This window comes from Balaenoptera physalus, assembly GCF_965194825.1.
Source record: "Balaenoptera physalus genome assembly, chromosome: 11".
NCBI classification, from domain to species: domain Eukaryota; kingdom Metazoa; phylum Chordata; class Mammalia; order Artiodactyla; family Balaenopteridae; genus Balaenoptera; species Balaenoptera physalus.
Window position 1 is genome coordinate 104,852,049 of NC_138896.1, and position 17,374 is coordinate 104,869,422.

Genomic DNA, 17,374 nt, shown 5'->3' on the forward strand with positions numbered 1-17,374 from the left:
GGCTGGGGAACGCCCTCTCAGCTCTGACAACTCTGCTGGTTCCCATTGCCTTGGGGGAAAGAATCAGTTCCCTCTGACTGCCAAATGCATGGTTCAAGACCTTCCTGGGGTCCCTGAGTGCAGAGGCCCAGGGAGCAGAGATGAACACTGGGATTCCTGCTGTGGAAGGGCAGAGAGAACCACAGAGGAATGATGATAAGAAGAGGGAGCTCCCTGGGACTTCCCTGGTGGTGCAGTGGGTAAGACTCTGCGCTCCCAATGCAGGTGCCCTGAGTTCGATTCCTGGTCGGGGAACTAGATCCCGCGTGCATGCTGCAACTAAGAGTCCGCATGCCACAACTAAGAAGCCCGCATGTTGTAACTGAAAAAAGATCCCTCATGCCGCAACTAAGACCCGGTGCAGCCTAAATAAATAAATGTTTTTTTTTTTAAAAAAAGGGCAGCTCCCAGCGCCCACTCCAGAGTTCATACACCATGACCTGTCATGTTGGTGGTTTGTTGAGAGCTAGGTGAGGGCCCTGTGGATGCTTAACCTTGGAAGGAGACAGCTCTGCAGGCCAGGGGCGGGCCTAGTGCAGAGGGGCTGATCCGGAGGCTCAGAGGCCAAAGCTGGAACCAGGGGGCGGACCCTGCTGCCCCCACAGCCGAGGGGCTCAGCGCAGGGCACACCAGGGCCCCAGCAGCGGTGGGAAAAGCGGGGAAGGTGAGCTGGAAGCCAGCGTGGAGACTCAGGGAGCTTTTGGGCAGTAGTCTGCTCCCCCGTCACCACCCAGGGCAACGTTCAGTAGAGGGTGAGGCCTGATTCAGGCCTGGGTCGAATAGGGTCCCGATGGGGGAGGCTTAGTTTCATGGTTCATGCGGATCAGGACCCATCCCCCCATCAGTGTCTGGAGATCAGGGTGCTGAGCCAGACTGGATGTGGGTGGTGAGGGTGGGGGATGCCAGGGCCCGGTCACACTTCATGGTCCCAGCTGGGGAGGAGTCCCTGGAGAAATGATCATAACAGCAACAATAAGGGTGACAGCAGCTTCTATTATCACTGAGCACTTAATTGGTGTCTTTCTACAGTCGACCTCATATAACCCCCACTACAGCCCTCTGAGGTGGGTGTTTTATCCCCATTTTGCAGATGAGGATGCTAAGAATTAGCAAGATTATACATATTCCCCCAGGTCATATAGCTAGTAAGCAACAGCAGTGGGTTTCAGATTTCAGTCTTTCTGGCTCCCAGACCCTGGCTCTGATCCTTAGGCTGTACTGTCTGTCATCCCAAGGGAAACTGGATAGATTCCCAGTTGTCTAGACCAGGCCAGTGGGTCTGAATCCTTCAGTCTCAATGTTACCTTTATAACAAATAGTTTGTGATGCCCTCTTTACAATCCTGAAACACAGTTCATGCATAGATCATATAATCTATCTACAAATACTAAAAATAGTAATAATAATAATACGCTAATCACATGGTAAAGGAGAAATAAAAGGAAAGCCATTTTTTTGTTTGTGTTTTTTTTTGGCTGCATTGGGTCTTCGTTGCTGCGCGCGGGCTTTATCTAGTTGTGGCGAGCGGGGGCTACTCTTCCTTGTGGTGCGCGGGCTTCTCATTGCGGTGGCTTCTCTTGTTGCGGAGCACGGGCTCTAGGCGCTCGGGCTTCAATAGTTGTGGCTCGTGGGCTGTAGAGCGCAGGTTCAGTAGTTGTGGCGCACGGGCTTAGTTGCTCCGCGGCATGTGGGATCCTCCCAGACCAGGGCTCGAACCCATGTCCCCCTGCATTGACAGACGGATTCTTAACCACTGCGCCACCAAGGAAGCCCAGAAAGCCATTTGTAATAAAATAATAATATATATTCCACTACATAAATGCTTGGGCATGCCCACACTTGAAGATTTTTTGAAGCAGTCATTGCCTGTAGTCACATCTAGAATCGGGTAAATACACAGCTACCAATGCAGATGGGTACAGATGTGTTGAAGTGGCAAACACCATCAAGTGATTCAACTGATGGGAAAGCTCCAAACAGAAGAGTACATCACCTTCCCTCAGTTTACATCATTGGAGCAATCTTAGACAATTTAGAGCAGATTAGAGCTGTGCAGTGAGCTTCTGTGTTCATATGTAAATGGACTGGGGGTTGGATTTAGATAGTTATACACAGGTTTTTCACCTACGTGTCTTCCAGGGGACGTTTAGAAGGTGGCAGGACAGAGGACAATGCTCCGTTGTGTGGAACTCCACTGGCCACTGCCCACTAATGCCAGTTATGTCTTCCACATCATTGTGATAACTCAGAACGCCCCCTCTGTTTCCAGATGCACTATAGAAGGTGGTACCCCCCCTGCCCCCCCGCTTGAAACTACTCTCCTAGGCTTGCATGGTGGGGCTAGGTGGGGGTCTGAGGTTTAGAGAGGCACAGTGGCACCCACAGTTCCCACCCCTCCAACAAACAGTGAATTCCAGGCCCTCTGGCCACAGCTTCAGGTGCCACCTCCTGGTGAACCTGAAAGTGGCCAAGGAGTGGGCAGGCTAAGCCTGTAGCCAAGTAAGAAAGGGGGGGAAAACTAATGAACACTGTTTACTCTCAGCTGGGCCCAAGGTCATATGATTAATGAGTGGTGAAGCCAGGATTCAAACAGGACTGACTCGAAAGGGGATGATTTCTATCATGCTTTAAAAAGTTAAGGTTGTAACTTGGGGGATTAATGGAATGGCAGTCTCAAGATAGACAGTATTGTATAGTGTTCAGAGCACAACTTGGATTCAAGCACAACCCCAATCCTACTCTTTATCAACGAAGTAACTTTGAAATGGCATTTCTCTCATTCTTTCTGGTAAACTGCTATTCATCCCTCTAAACCCAACTCAAACTTCACCTTGTTTGTGAGTTATCCCCAACTCCTCCAGGACGAGGGAGTATTGCCTCTTCTGGGCTCCTAAGCTCCCATCCATAACTCTCACCATGGCACTTAGCACCCTGTGTTGTGATTCCTGCTCTGTCTCCCTTACTTGATGATGAGCTCCTTGAGAGTAGAGACCTTATCTGATTCATTTTTAAGACTCCCAGCGCCTTCCCTTCACCCCCAGTGTCCAACATAATGCCAGCCGGGTGCATCACAGGCATGAGTAAGTGCAGAATGAAGGAGTGTTTGATTGAATCAACTCACTTTGCCTGCTGAGCTGCTCTCAGAGCAGACCCTTCGTACTGGGTGACTAAGTGGAACAGGTCACAGTCACCTGGGATTTACCAGCTGTTGATGGCCTCTCTTTAAACACTGCAGCTTCTCTACCGGTGCAGATGGAGACCGGAGTCAGCGTGTCCCTGCCTCAATCCAGCCTCCCTCTGAAGAAGTTTCTTTCCATGGGGAGACCTCATGGTTTCCCTCCACGGGGTTTCTTTCAAACACGTCTGCATCCTGCAGTTGTCTCTGTTATCTGGGTCCCTCCACCCCCTAACCAGAGCTCTCAGCAGCCAAGAAGAGGGGGTTGGACTGCATTTAGCTCCAGGCCACGGAGGGAGGAGGTGCTGCTCACCTGACCCTGTCGTCACCCATAGCACCCAACTCCCACCTCCTGCCTGCTTTTTCCTCTTCTGTCTTCCTTGGGATCCAGGCTCATAACCCTCTCCAGCCACTGGGCACCGTCCTCCTTTTCCTCTAGCTCTGCTTGTCATCCTCACCCCTGTGGGCCATGCACTTCCCCAGCTCAGTCTATGGACGCATCCCTCTTGAAGAGGGTGAGGAGGTCATGGGCTTTGTGGGCAGACCTGGGTACAAATCCCAGATCCCTAATTTCCTAGTTAGGTGCCTGGGCAGATGGTGTTGGTGCTTCACCCACAGCCCCTTGGGTCCTTTGCAGTTTCTGGGGAACCCTCCTCCAACTCAGCTGTGCTTTTGCCACCAAAGGCTTGCACCTGCAACCCTCCTCTGGAGGCTGCTGATGGGCTATGAGCCATTTGTCCACAAATGCAGAAGTCTAGACATGCCCAGGAATTTACACCTCCCACCCCCATCCCCGATGCCCATTACCAAAGGCTGTGGAGTACGGGAGTCGGAGAGCCCCTCTCCCTTGCCTGGCTGGGGCCAAGCCTGGGGGTGACTCACACTGTAGGGTGGGCAGGACTCTGCCTGAGATGCCCGCATGCTCCGCTCCCTCCCCACCCACCCCTTTTCTGCCTTTTCCTCGGAGCACGTCCTTCATGCATCTCTTGTCTCTGGGTCTGCTTCTCGGGAACCTGAATTAAGACAGTGACTTGGGCAGGTCGCTGTACATTTTGGAGCCTCGGTTTTCTCATCTGTAACTTGGGGTTAGTCGTGTATACTTCTTAGGCTTGTTGGCAGGATTAGATAAAATAGTATGCGAAGTGCCTGGCATGGGGCAAGTAGTGAGTGCACAGTTCCTCTTAGTGATCCCTCTTTTCAGAAAGTCAGCCAGAGGGGCGTTGGCCTGGGAATGGGAGGCCTGACTCTTGTTCTAAAATCGCTGATCATCCTTTAGTAAATATCTTTGCCTCCCTAAGCCTCAGTTTCTTTCTTTCTTTCTCTCTTTCTTTCTTTTTTTCTTTCTTTTTCTTTCTTTCTTTTTCTTTCTTTCTCTTCCTTCCTTCCTTCCTTTCTTCCTTCCTTCCTTCCTTCCTTCTTTCAACAGCTTTATTAAGATGTAATTACACAGTGTGCAATTCACCCATTTAAAGTAAACAATTCAGGGGTTTCCAGTATGTTCACAGAGATGTACTACCATCACTACAATCTAATTTTAGAACATTTTCATCACCCCAGAAAGAAAGCCCTTACCCATTACAGTTACTCCCCATTTCCTCCCACCCCACCCCAAACCCATGACAACCACTGATCTACTTTCTGTGTCTACAGATTTCCCTATTCGGGACATTTCATGTAAGTATGGTCATATAATATGTGGTCTTTGATGATGGCTGGCTTCTTTCACTCAGCATGATGTTTTCAAGGTTCATCCATGTTGTATCATGTGTCAGTACTTCATTCCTTTTCATGGTTGAATAATATTCCACTGTATGGATATACCACATTTTGTTTATGCATTCATCTGTTGATGGACATTTGGGTTGTTTCCATTTTTTGGCTATTGTTAATAGTGCTGCTGTGAACAGGTTTTTGTATGGACAAACGTTTTTATTTCTCTCAGACATATATGTATATATTTAGGAGTAGAATTTCTGTTATACGGTAACTGCATTGTTAACTTTTTGAGGGATTGCCTGTTTTCCAAAGAGGCTGCACCATTTTACAATCTTATCAGCATGTTTGAAGTTTCCAATTTCTCCACATCTTCCACAGCACCTGTTATTGTCTTTTTGATTGTCGCCATCCTGGTGGGTGTGAAGTGGTATCTCACTGTGGTTTTAATTTGCATTTCACTGATAGCTAATGATGTTGAGCATCTTTTCATGTGCTTACTGGCCATTTATATATCTTTTTTGGAGAAATGTCCATTCAGAGTCTTTGCTCATTTTATAATTGGGTTAAATGTATTTTTATTGTTGATTTGTATGAGTCCTTTATATTTTCTGGATATTTTTCCCTCATCAGCTACATGAGGCCTCAGTTCCTTTGTTTGTGACTTGCTGTGTTCCCCAAATTAGGCGCAGAGTATGTAAGGTGCCTGACACATCCTGGGTAGCTGTTAGCTGTTATCATTACTAGAACATTCTTTTAATTCACAGGGCCAGATAAGCCTCTAGGTATTATCTGATCTGACCCTCCCTTCTATCCACCCATTTCACAGATGAAGCAACTCAGGCCAGAGAGAGGTTACTTCCTTCTCTTGGCTTCAGTAATGGGTTAAATCAGATCTGGGATGGAGCCCGGACCATGTGGGCAGGTCACCTCCTCTCCTTGCACCTCAGTGGTTTCATTTACAAAATGGAGGTGAGGGAGGGGGTTACAGCTAGCCGGCACTGAGCATCTCATGTGTGCAAGGGCTGTCTGAAAAATGTAATCTTGCTCAGTCCTCCCAACTTCACTAAGTCGTAGGTGTTCCCACCTGCCCATTTTACAGATGTGGAAACCGATACTCAGAGAAGTGAAGTCCCTTGCCCAGGGGCTCATGTCTAGGAAGTGACTGCATCAGGATTCAGTCCCAGGATTTTCCAGCACCAACACCTGTCCTCTCTTCTGCTGTGCCTCCTGGGAAGCACTTTTCCCTTTTTCTTCCTTTTCTGATATTTATTGTGGTTATATCATAAACTTTCTAATAACCACAGAGGAAACCTAAGGGAAGAGAAATGCTTTTATCACTTCTTAGATCTCCTGACCTGATACTTTCAAATGCAATACAGGCCTAGCTGAGTCCCACCTTTTTAAAGTGATGACCTGGGGAGGCCAGAAGTTTAACCATCTCCAAGGCCAGCCCCAGCCTAGATTGTGCTGAGTTTGGGGGCAAAGATCCATTGGGCCTTTCCTTCTAGAAGTCAGGCAAATCTGCTTCCTCACTGGGGGTGGAGGTGGAGTCTCTTGGGGCAGGTGCTCTGTTTCCTTCTCTTCTGTATCACCAGTGCCCAGCACTGTAAACCATCATAGCTGGTTCTCAGGCAGCACTTGGTGAATGATAAGAGTTGGTCAGAGAAGTTGCCTTCTGCTGATTAAGTCTTAACTGTGGTCAGCCCCTGACTTTCCACCTCCAACTGGCATGTTAATATAATGAAAGCAAATAGTTATATAAAATTGACTATATCTGATTGGCACTATTCATAAGTCCTTTACATATATTAACTCAGTTAGTCTTCACACAACCTATAAGATAGATATTACTGTTATCCCCATTTTACAGATGAAGAAACTGAAACAGAGAGGTTAAGTCACTTGCCTGAAATTGCACAGCTCAGAAGTAATAGAGGCAGAATCTGAACACAAGCGGTCTGGCTCCATGCTCTTTACCACTGAATGTTTTGCTCCCTTTCTTAAAAACTGCCAGTGAAACACAACCTGCCCTCCCTCCCTCGTGTCTTGAAAGGAGGCCCCCTTTCTCCCAGGCAGGCATGGGAGAAAGAGCCTCTCTCACAATGTCAGGCATTAACCAGTAGGAGGGGAGGAAGCAGTTTCCTAAGGTGCTCAGATAATGATTTCTAAGCACAAGGGAGAGAGAGAATCAGACTCATTATGACAGGCTAACTGGGTGCGGGCTTTGTCCCTGGGGCTTCTGGCTTTATTTTTCCATTGCGTTTAGAGTTTTTCTTAAAATGAACAACATTCATAAAAGAAAAAAAAAACACCTGCCAATAGCTGCCCATTGGATGGCAGGTCCCAAATACACATCCTTCAATAAAAAACGAGGGGGCTCTAGGTCTATCCACATCTCTACAAATGAACCAATTTCATTCCTTTTTATGGCTGAGTAATATTCCATTGAATGTATGTACCACATCTTCTTTATCCATTCATCTGTCGATGGGCACTTAGGTTGCTTCCATGACCTGGCTATTGTAAATAGTGCTGCAATGAACATTGGGGTGCATGTGTCTTTTTGAATTATGTTTTTTTCTGGGTATATGCCCAGTAGTGGGATTGCTGTGTCATATGGTAATTCTGTTTTTAGTTTTTCTGTTTGTTTGTTTTTAACATCTTTATTGGAGTATAATTGCTTTACAGTGGTGTGCTAGTTTCTGCTTTATAACAAAGTGAATCAGCTATACAAATGAACCGGTTTGCAAGGCAGAAATAGAGACACAGATGTAGAGAGCAAACGTATGGACACCAAGGGGAGAAAGCGGTGGGGTGGTGGTGGTGGTGGTGGTGGTGGGATGAATTGGGAGATTGGGATTGACATATATACACTAATATGTATAAGATAGATAACTAATAAGAACCTGTTGTATAAAAAATAAATTAATTAAATTAAAAAAAAAAAACTAGGGGGCTGTGAAAAAATGCAAGTGCTTGGATGCTAGGGCTGCAATTTGGATTCAGAAGGTCTGAGGAGAGGCCTAGAAATGGGTATTTCTAACAAGCTTCCCTGGAAATTCTAAAGTCCACCAGAGAGGGCAGGAGCCTGGAACATAGCACTGGAGCCCAGGAACCTCCATTTTCAGCCACTGAGGAATAAAACTCCTGCTCACCCTTGACAATGGAAACATGATTCAAGTTCCATCCTACAGGTTGCCTCCTCTGGGAAGCCTGCCCTGATTCAAAGTAGCTAATCACTTATTCCCTGACCTCCCACAGCCCTTTGTATACCCATCAGACTTGACATCATAGAATAGCTATTGTATTTGGTCCTTTTGAACAAGAATTGTGTCTTATGTGCCTCTGTACACCCAGCACCTATTCTGCTGCCAAATATAAAGTTGGTGCTCAATGAATGTTTGTTGAACAAACAGATGACTCAACAGTCCACTGCAGCCCCTGTTTGGAGCGCATCGTGGTCAGGCTTTCAGGCTGAAAAGACCTGATTTCTAACTTTGCGACTTGCTGTCGTTTTGACTTTGGGCCGCTCATGTGCTCCATCTGAGTCTCAGTTTGCTCATCTGGAAAATGGGGATAATATTAATCCCTCCCTCTCGGAGGAGCTCAGCTGATATAGGCAAACAGTGCAATGGTGCTTAAACCCGAGGTGTGGTGCTGGTATGTGTGGGAGCGGGTGGCCTGGGGACTGTGTTGTTCCTGTTCTGGAATGTGGGTGCTCCGAGAGATGTTGTTCACACGACTTCTGGGCTCTGGGCCTGGTTTTCCCTGGGCTCACAGCACTTGGTGAGGGCGGGTGGAAGTTCCAAAAAGAAGCAGGTGACGGTTCTGGGGAACAGCACCGCTGGGTCTTGGGTTTTGTGTGGAAGACTCAACCTCCAACCACCTTCCCAGCATTCCTACTCTGCCCAGCTTCCCTGCCTTTCCTGCCCACCTTGAAGGGCTCCTCAAGGGTTCCTGGGCCCCTGCCGAGCAGGATGGGGCCCTACACTGAGCCCTTTACACCTCAGTGGCTCTGAGGTCAGAGTTGATTCGCCCTCCTCTCTTTGGAGGACCTGGCCTTGCAAGTCCTGTGTCCTTGGGGTGTGGACAGCCAGACCTTTAGACTGACTGACCGGCTCTCAGCAAGCTGCATAGCTCAGTCCCTGCTAAATCATAGCCCAAGTGATGGGCGTTATTTGCCTCAGAAGGAGGGAGAGTGGCTCTGCCATGGTGCAGTGTCCTCTGTCATCGTAACTGGGGCTTTTTACTATGGCATCTTTGTCCAGCCTCAGATGATTGCATCCTCGAAACATGATATAAGTGTTACTATTACTATTACCGTTTTGCAGTTGGGAAACTGAGGCTCTAAGAGAGGAGCTGACTTACCCAAGGGCAAGCCACTTCACTCTCGAGAAAGCTGGAGTCCAGCTTGGAGCTGGCAGAGGCCACTCACTGCCTCTGAGTGAGTGAAGGGGAGGGAAATGCTGTGTGTTATGCTTGTTTATCTCCCTGCTTTGGAGGATCAGGATCTGGGACCTCTCTGACTTTCCCCAACCCACCCTAGAGTTAGGAGACCACCTAGTTATGGGAGGTAAAGTAGCACAGGCTGGGAGACCTGGTTCTGGCCTCACCTACACCACTAGGGTGCTTTGGTTTAATGTGATCATGTATAAAAGTGGCTCTAGAATAAATAGGCAGACAGTTACATAGAACAGAAGAGAGTCCAGAAATAGTAAGGTGACATGGAAAATCACTGGAGAAAAGATAGATTACTCAATAAATGGTGTTGGAACAATTGGAGAACCACCTGGATGCAACTCAGTCCTTTCACCAGAATTAACTCCAGATGGATCAACATGTACATTTTTTTAAAAGCTTAAATACAGCTATTTGAAGAAATAAGAGATTTTGAAAATAATCTTAAAGTGGGGAAGACCTTCCTAAGTATAATCAAAAATATACCAAATTTTTGGTAAATTCTAATACCTAAATATTTTAAGTGTCTTCATCACAATACTATAAGCAAAGTCAAAAGACAAATGAGTTACTTGGAAAAAATAGTGATAAACAGATATCCCAGACATGAGCTAATTTTCTTAATATATAAAGAGTCCCTACTAATCAATAAAAAAAAAAAAAGATCTAACCTCACAGGAAAAAATGGTCAAAGAAAGTGAACAGAAAAGGAAATACAAATGGCATTTAAGCATGTGAAATGATATTCAACTTCCCTTATTATAAGTGTAAATTAAACTACAATGAGGTATAATTATAACATATCAGATTGGCAGAAATTTTAAAGTTAGACAAGACATCCTGTTGTCAAGGTTGTGCAGAAACAGACACGCTCATAAATTTCAAATGCTGCACAAATACTACAGACTCTGTGGAGATTACTTTGGATCTTACAAATTTTTAAATGCACAAATCCTTTGACCCAGCAATTCCACTTCTAGAAGTCCATTCTGCAGACAAACTTGCACATGTGTGAAGCGATGATTGTATGAGGAGAGTCTGAAGTGACAAAAGCTTGGAAACAACCATAAATAGCCACCTCTAGGGCACTGGCTAAATAAATGGTCATCTCTCCATATATGGCTTACTGTGCATCTATGGAAAAGAATGAAGCCAGCCCATATAAACTGATATAGAATGCTTCCCCAGGACCATTTGTTTAAAAGAAAGAAAGGAAGGCATGAGTAAGAGAGGAGAAAAGAAAGAAAGGGAGGAAGGAGGAAGCGAAGAGCGTACGATGCATATGCGTGTGTGCACTTAGCCTGGCCCTGGAAGGGCACACAGGATACTAGTGATAGATGCTCTGGGAATAAGATCTGAGTGGGTGGGGGATAGGGCTTGGTTTTTTTTTTTGTTTTGAAATGGATGGCTAAATGGGTTTTTATTTATTTATTTATTTATTTATTTATTTATTTATTTTTTGGCAGTGCTGGGTCTTCGTTTCTGTGCGAGGGCTTTCTCTAGTTGTGGCGAGTGGGGGCCACTGTTCATCACGGTGCGCGGGCCTCTCACTATCGCGGCCTCTCTTGTTGCGGAGCACAGGCTCCAGACGCGCAGGCTCAGTAGTTGTGGCTCACGGGCCCAGTTGCTCCGCGGCATGTGGGATCTTCCCAGACCAGGGCTCGAACCCGTGTCCCCTGCATTGGCAGGCGGATTCTCAACCACTGCGCCACCAGGGAAGCCCCCAGGGCTTGGTTTTTACTCTGTTTTCTTTAGTATCATTTTTTTCTAACGCTGTTCATAAATTTATTTATCACATGTCCAAATAAATAAATAAAAGAACAAAACAACAGACAAACACCTGACACATAAGAGGTGTTTAATATATCTGTTCCCCTCCCCCTCACTGAACCTGAGTTTCCCCTTCTGCTAAAGTGGAATGCTGAATCCCAATGCTGCCGTCCTCACTGAGCCGTTGTGAATAACAGGTGCAACCATCAAAAGAGAACATGGTTCACCTGTACCATTTTTCTAGTTTCCACATATATGTGTTAATACACGGTATTTGTTTTTCTCTTTCTGACTTACCTCACTCTGTATGACAGACTCTATGTCCATCTACGTCTCTACAAATGACCCAATTTCGTTCCTTTTTATGGCTGAGTAATATTCCATTGTGTGTGTGTGTGTGTGTGTGTGTGTGTGTGTGTGTGTGTGTGTATATATATATATACACACCACATCTTCTTTAGTCATTCATCTGTGCATGGACATTTATGTTGCTTCCATGTCTTGGCTCTTGTAAATAGTGCTGCAGTGAACATGGGGGTGCATGTGTCTTTTTGAATTATGGTTTTCTCAGGGTATGTGCCCAGTAGTGGTAGTTCTATTTTTAGTTTTTTAAGGAACCTCCATACTGTTCTCCATAGTGGCTGTATCAATTTACATTCCCATCAACGGTGCAAGAGAGTTCCCTTTTCTCCACACCCTCTCCAGCATTTACTGTTTGTAGATTATTTGATGATGACCATTCTGACCGGTATGAGGTGATACCTCATTGTAGTTTTGATTTGCATTTCTCTAATAATTAGCAGGGCAGGAATAGAGACGCAGATGTAGAGAACAGACGTGTGGACACAGAGGGGGAAGGGGAGGGTGGGCTGAATTGGGAGATTAGGTTTGACATAAATACACTACCATGTGTTAAATAGATAGCTAGTGGGAACCTGAGGTATAGCACAGGGAGCTCAGCTAGATGCTCTGTGATGACCTAGATGGGTGGGAGGGGGGTATGTGGCAGGGAGATCCTAGAGGGAGGGGATATATATATATACATATAGCTGATTCACTTTGTTGTACAGCAGAAACTAACAAAACATTGTAAAGCAATTATACTCCAATAAGAAAAAAAAAAAAAAGAACATGGTTTGAAAGGTGTCTGATGCTGGAACATTAGTAGTAATAATGATGATGTTGTTGTGGTTTAAGGTTTTTCTGGGCATCCTGCAGGCTTGGTCTGCTTGTCCTGAAATTCTTCCTCTATGGGCTTCAATTTTATCATCTGTAAAGTGGGCCCATCTGGGTCTAATGTGGGTGATTCCTGACCCTGCAGGTCTGGAAGGCTTCCTCGTTTTCAACAGGAGCTGCCCAACTCCTCTCCCCCCGCCCCCTATTTACTGGAGGCCCCTCAGGTCTATGCAATTTCAGAACTGCCTTCTTCCCAAACCTCAGAGTAAGGTGAGGATGGAGGGGACCCAAAGGCCTGGAATAACCCAACCTCAAGGTCATTACTGTGAGCCCTGCTTGCTACTGATAACAAAGCTATCTTTTTCTCTGCTGATTAAAATGCCAACAGATTTAAGTAAGTCAAAAGTTTTTAATCTTCTGTGACACAAACATAGATGTTTTTAAATGGATACAGGGGAATCCTAAGAAACTAGGAAAGCGCATTTGGAAAGTCAACTGAAAATTTGTCTTTCAAGTATTTTTTCTCTTAACTACAAAGGTTATATAACAGAATCGCAAAACATTTTGAAACATAAAAGGAGAAAAAGAATGTCTTCAGAAATCCCAACCCTTAAATACAGCTCCTACCATAACTGTTATTTTTATGTGGTTGTTAACATGGGACATGGTACACATTTAGTTTTATAGCTGCTCTTTTTCATTTAACATATGTCATGAGTGTTTTCCCACAATGCTTCTGTATCCTCAAATTGTAATAACTACATAATATTCCATCAACTGCTTGTGCCTTTACTGATTTAATATTTCCCTGTTGCTGGACATTTAGATTTCATCTCATTTTTCCTATTATAAAAATATGTGATACAAAGGTTTCCTGCATATAATACAAAAAATGGTTTTTTAAAGGGGCCTTAGGACAAGTCAGAAAAGAGATATAAATGGCCAGAAAACATTTGGAGGGAAAATATCCAACTTCACTGATAAAATTAGGATACCTATGAAATATCACTTGTTTAATTTCATCAAATTAACATTCAGTTTTGAAAATGACAGTATCCAGTGTCAGTAAGAATATAGTGAAAGCATAAAGTACTATAGGGTTTATGAAGAGCAATTGAGTATATACATATCAACAACCTTAAAAGCGTTCATACCTTTAGACCCTGTAATTCCACTTGTGGAAATTTACCTAAAGAAATAATCAGATACCTCCACAAATATTTATATATAAGAATGTGCATTGCAATTCTATTTATATAGTAAAAAATTAGAAACACCTTCAAATGTTTAGGTGTAAGTTTTAGGTATAAATTACGGTAAATCTGTATTATGGAATTTTTATGTAGCTGTTAAAAATCATGTTTTTGAAGAATCCATAATGACACAATGTCATGAGAATGCAAAGCCAAACAGTCAAAATACTGTTCTCCTAATTTTAGAAGAGATTCATGTTATACATTTTACTTATGTAACGTTATATATACATATATACACACATGCATAAACATATACACACATATAATGTTATTTATATAATTTATGCACAGAGAAAAGGCTGGCAGGAAACGTACCAAAATATACATCAAAATGTTAACTTCGGGGGAATGGGATTAGGAATAATTAAGAGTATTTTAATTTTCTTTTTATACCTTTTTTCAATTTTCCGTAGTAATTCTTTTCCTTTTAGAGTAAAACAATGCATATTTTTTAGAAGCCTGATCATATGAAAACTAATCAGATTATCAGATCAAATAGGATTGTATAATCTTATAATCTCATAAAGTCCTCTGATTGACATCCATTAGGAGTTGCAAATGCGAGGGCCATGGGCTTCAGCCAGACAACAGATGAAGCTGATTTGGTTGGTCTGCTCACATTTCATATATAATTTTGTCTTTCCTGCTTCTTTTGAAAAAAATCAAGAGATTTGCCAATACCGGGCCCACATTCCCACTTGGCGAGTGTGGCCGGAGCTGAGAGGCAGCTGGCCCATTTGATTGCAGCATGCACGCAAGCTGTCCACAGCCCTCCCCCGTTCACTGGCCTCCACCATCCCTGTTGTCCACGCCTAGCCTGCTGGCATAGGAAGTCCTCATGACCCCTGGTCGCCCTGCTCCTCTGCTTGGAGGTCAGGTTCACGGCTTAGTTACCTGCATGTTCCTAGCCCTCCTCTTAGGCTGCACTGCATGCTTGTTAAATGAGTTTACAGGTGAGAAAAGGGATGCCCAGAAAAGAGCGGTGTGTTGTCCAAGGTGACCCAGTGACGTGGTGGCAGAGCCAGGACCAGAGTACATCTCTGAGCCCTGAAGAGAACATGGTGGCAGGCCATTCCTTCCGTGGAAAAGGATCTTTCCTGAGCTCCACTTTCTCCACCCAGGGTAAGGGGGGGATCAGCAGCAACTCTCAGGAGTTCTCTTGGGTAGATGTATCCATGTGTCGTGACCCACAGTAGTTTCAGTGAGTGTAGGGCAGGAAGGAGGACTTTGCAGAATGCAAGGGTTTGGGAAGAAGGGGGAAGTATGGAAGGAACACTGGTCTACGCTTGACTCATTTGGGACTCATGGGCAAACCATACTGCCTCCTTGCACTAATTTCCGTGCCATGAACCACCCACCTACCCCCATGTCACTCAAGGGTCCTGAGAAGGGCTGGAAGTATTGTTAAGAAATGCAAACTTCTTGTCATCTTATCCTTGGCAGTCCAATCTGCTCCTCTCTTTTTCCTCTTCCAAGTGTAAACTCATGGCCTAGACATGACCTGGGGTTTTGCCTTAATTCGAAGCGCATTGGACTTCCTCAAAATGAACATTATTTATAAAACTTCTGAAATACTTGTTTCAGTGATAAACTGCAGGATGAGAATAAGCATCTGATTAAAGGGAAAAAAAAAGAGAGAAAATTCTTTTGGCTAGAAAATTATTACATCATCAGAGAAGGCTTCTTTTTGACTTGTGCCTTAATTTCTCTAATAAGCCTGGCATTGTGCTAAGCACTGTGGGAGAACCAAAGGTGAACAGAATTTGGCTCCATATCACATAAAGAGTAATGATCATCTAATATTCCACGCACTCCCCAACATTTCCCAGCCCCTGGCAGCCAATCAGGGCCAGTAACTAGTTCAAACCAGTCAAGTCCATAACACTTAATTGGCTTTTGGAGACCCTCCAGCACTCACTTCCCCTGTGGTGTTGATCAGCAATGTTTCAGATGATGAAGCCTCTTCATCCTGGCTTCCTGAGTCACCACGTGGAGCAGAATGCCCTGCTGACCAGGACTGGCCATTTGCTTTGTTATACCTCTGAGATTTGGGTGTGAATTTGTTTCTGCAGCATAACCTAGCCTAGGCTGACAAATACAGTCCCTACTCTCAGTAATAAGAGCTACCATTTACTGAATGCCTACTGTATGCCCAAGAGCTTAACTTGTTTCATTTCATTTAATCCTCACTGCAGCCCTGTGAGAGCTATTATCATCTCCATTTCTCAGACGAGGAGCAGTTCAGAGAGTCTTGCCCAGTGTCATGCAGCTAGTAAGTTGCAGAATCAGGATTCAACCTCAGGTCTGTCTGACTTCAAGGTTGCTGTTTCCTCCTAAACTAGTTTCAAGTTCAAGAGACCTTAGACAAGAAAATGTATTCTGCAGGCGAAGGTTGGAGGCTAGGGGAGTGGGACGAAGGGGAGGTCCTTAGTTTCCGATGAGGAGGAACATCGAGGTTCAAGATCCTCAATCAGAACGCTGGTGTTTTAGAGACAGAAATGCCATTTTAAACATTGCTTATGTGTTGCATGTGTGGATGACGTTAATATCTGTCAGACACATCCCTGCTGTTTGCTCCCACCAGCAGGAAGAATTCCTAATATAAGCTGTTTGCTGTTTCACAAGTATTTTAACCTAGGAACAAGGCCAAAGTTGTAAAAACATTAGAACAGGAAGGGACCTCCTGTGAGAGGCCCTCACTTTTTGGGTGGAGGAGGGTGAAGCCCAGAGATGGGAAGTCTCCCGTTTCAGATCACACGGTGCATTCCCAGCAGCCCTCTCAGCTGTGCCTCAAACACTGAGCGTTGGCAGGAGCCCACGGAAGAAAATGCTTGTCTGCTCTGTAAGATCCTAATGCTTCCTGAAGGCAGGAGTGGCATAGGACTTATCCACTTGTCCCTGTCCCTTCATGCACACATTTGCCAAAATCTAAGTATTCTCACATCAGTTATCTCTTCTGACCTTCACAGGAACCCTCTGAGTGAGCGAAGCAGGTCTTGTCCGCGTTGTACCGATGAGGAAGTCTCAGCGAGGTGGAGTGAATTGTCCAAGGTCACACAGCTCTGTGTAACTGCAACCCAGATCTCTTTACTCTCAGATAAACCTGTGATCCTTCCAAATCCAGGAGACAAGTTCCTGTCATAGACCAGCCCAGTGGTGACGGGCATGGCTCTGCATTCATAACCCAGCCATTTGATCCTTCTGTGACTCAGTTTCTTCATCTGTAAAATTAGGAAGGTAATAGTACCTCAAGAAGAATTAAGTAAGCTAATACGTACGATGGTCTTAGAATAGTTCTGGGGACACAGTGCTCGGTCAGCATCAGCCAGGACCCTAATGAGATTCCGGGCAGAGGTGGATGGATCGTTTGGCACTTCTCAGGGACCTTAGTGGTCCATGATGTGTAACAGTTTGTTGTTTTGCTGAGACAGAAGTTAATGACTCACATGGAATGGTATTATGATGATAATTTAAACACACACCACTTTGTGAAAAATGGCCACTAAAGGAGTGAGAATGGTGCAAATCCAGGTAGCTGGATGAGAGTCGGGCAGGAAGCCTGTGCCTCTAGAATGTGTGTAGGGAGAAAGGAGTCTCTCTGGTGCCTTATGGGGAGACTTTGGGAAACTCTTATGGATATTGGTAGAAGGGTATCATCCAGGTGGTATTTATAGCCAGGGGCCCAGGAACACCCACTTGTGCCCTGCAAGTCCCAAGAGGGAATATAAGTGCCCAGAGGACACTGAGCAGAGGGTCTTTCTGCAACGGTGGCTCCAGCAACCCA

At 45.0% G+C, this 17,374-nt stretch overlaps 1 protein-coding gene across 3 annotated transcripts in view; it reads left to right on the forward strand.

The window, feature by feature from the left end:
* The window catches only part of HRH1 (histamine receptor H1), an 89,852-nt gene that overhangs the window by 20,275 nt on the left and 52,203 nt on the right, over positions 1 to 17,374 (forward strand). The window contains exon 1 of one of the 3 annotated variants that reach the window (XM_082415748.1): positions 4,168 to 16,827. The exons of the other annotated variants lie outside the window; for them this stretch is intronic. The gene's annotated coding sequence lies outside the window, so the exon portion shown is untranslated. Of the gene's footprint in view, positions 1 to 4,167; positions 16,828 to 17,374 lie in introns of those variants that run through there. 3 annotated transcript variants of the gene reach the window in all.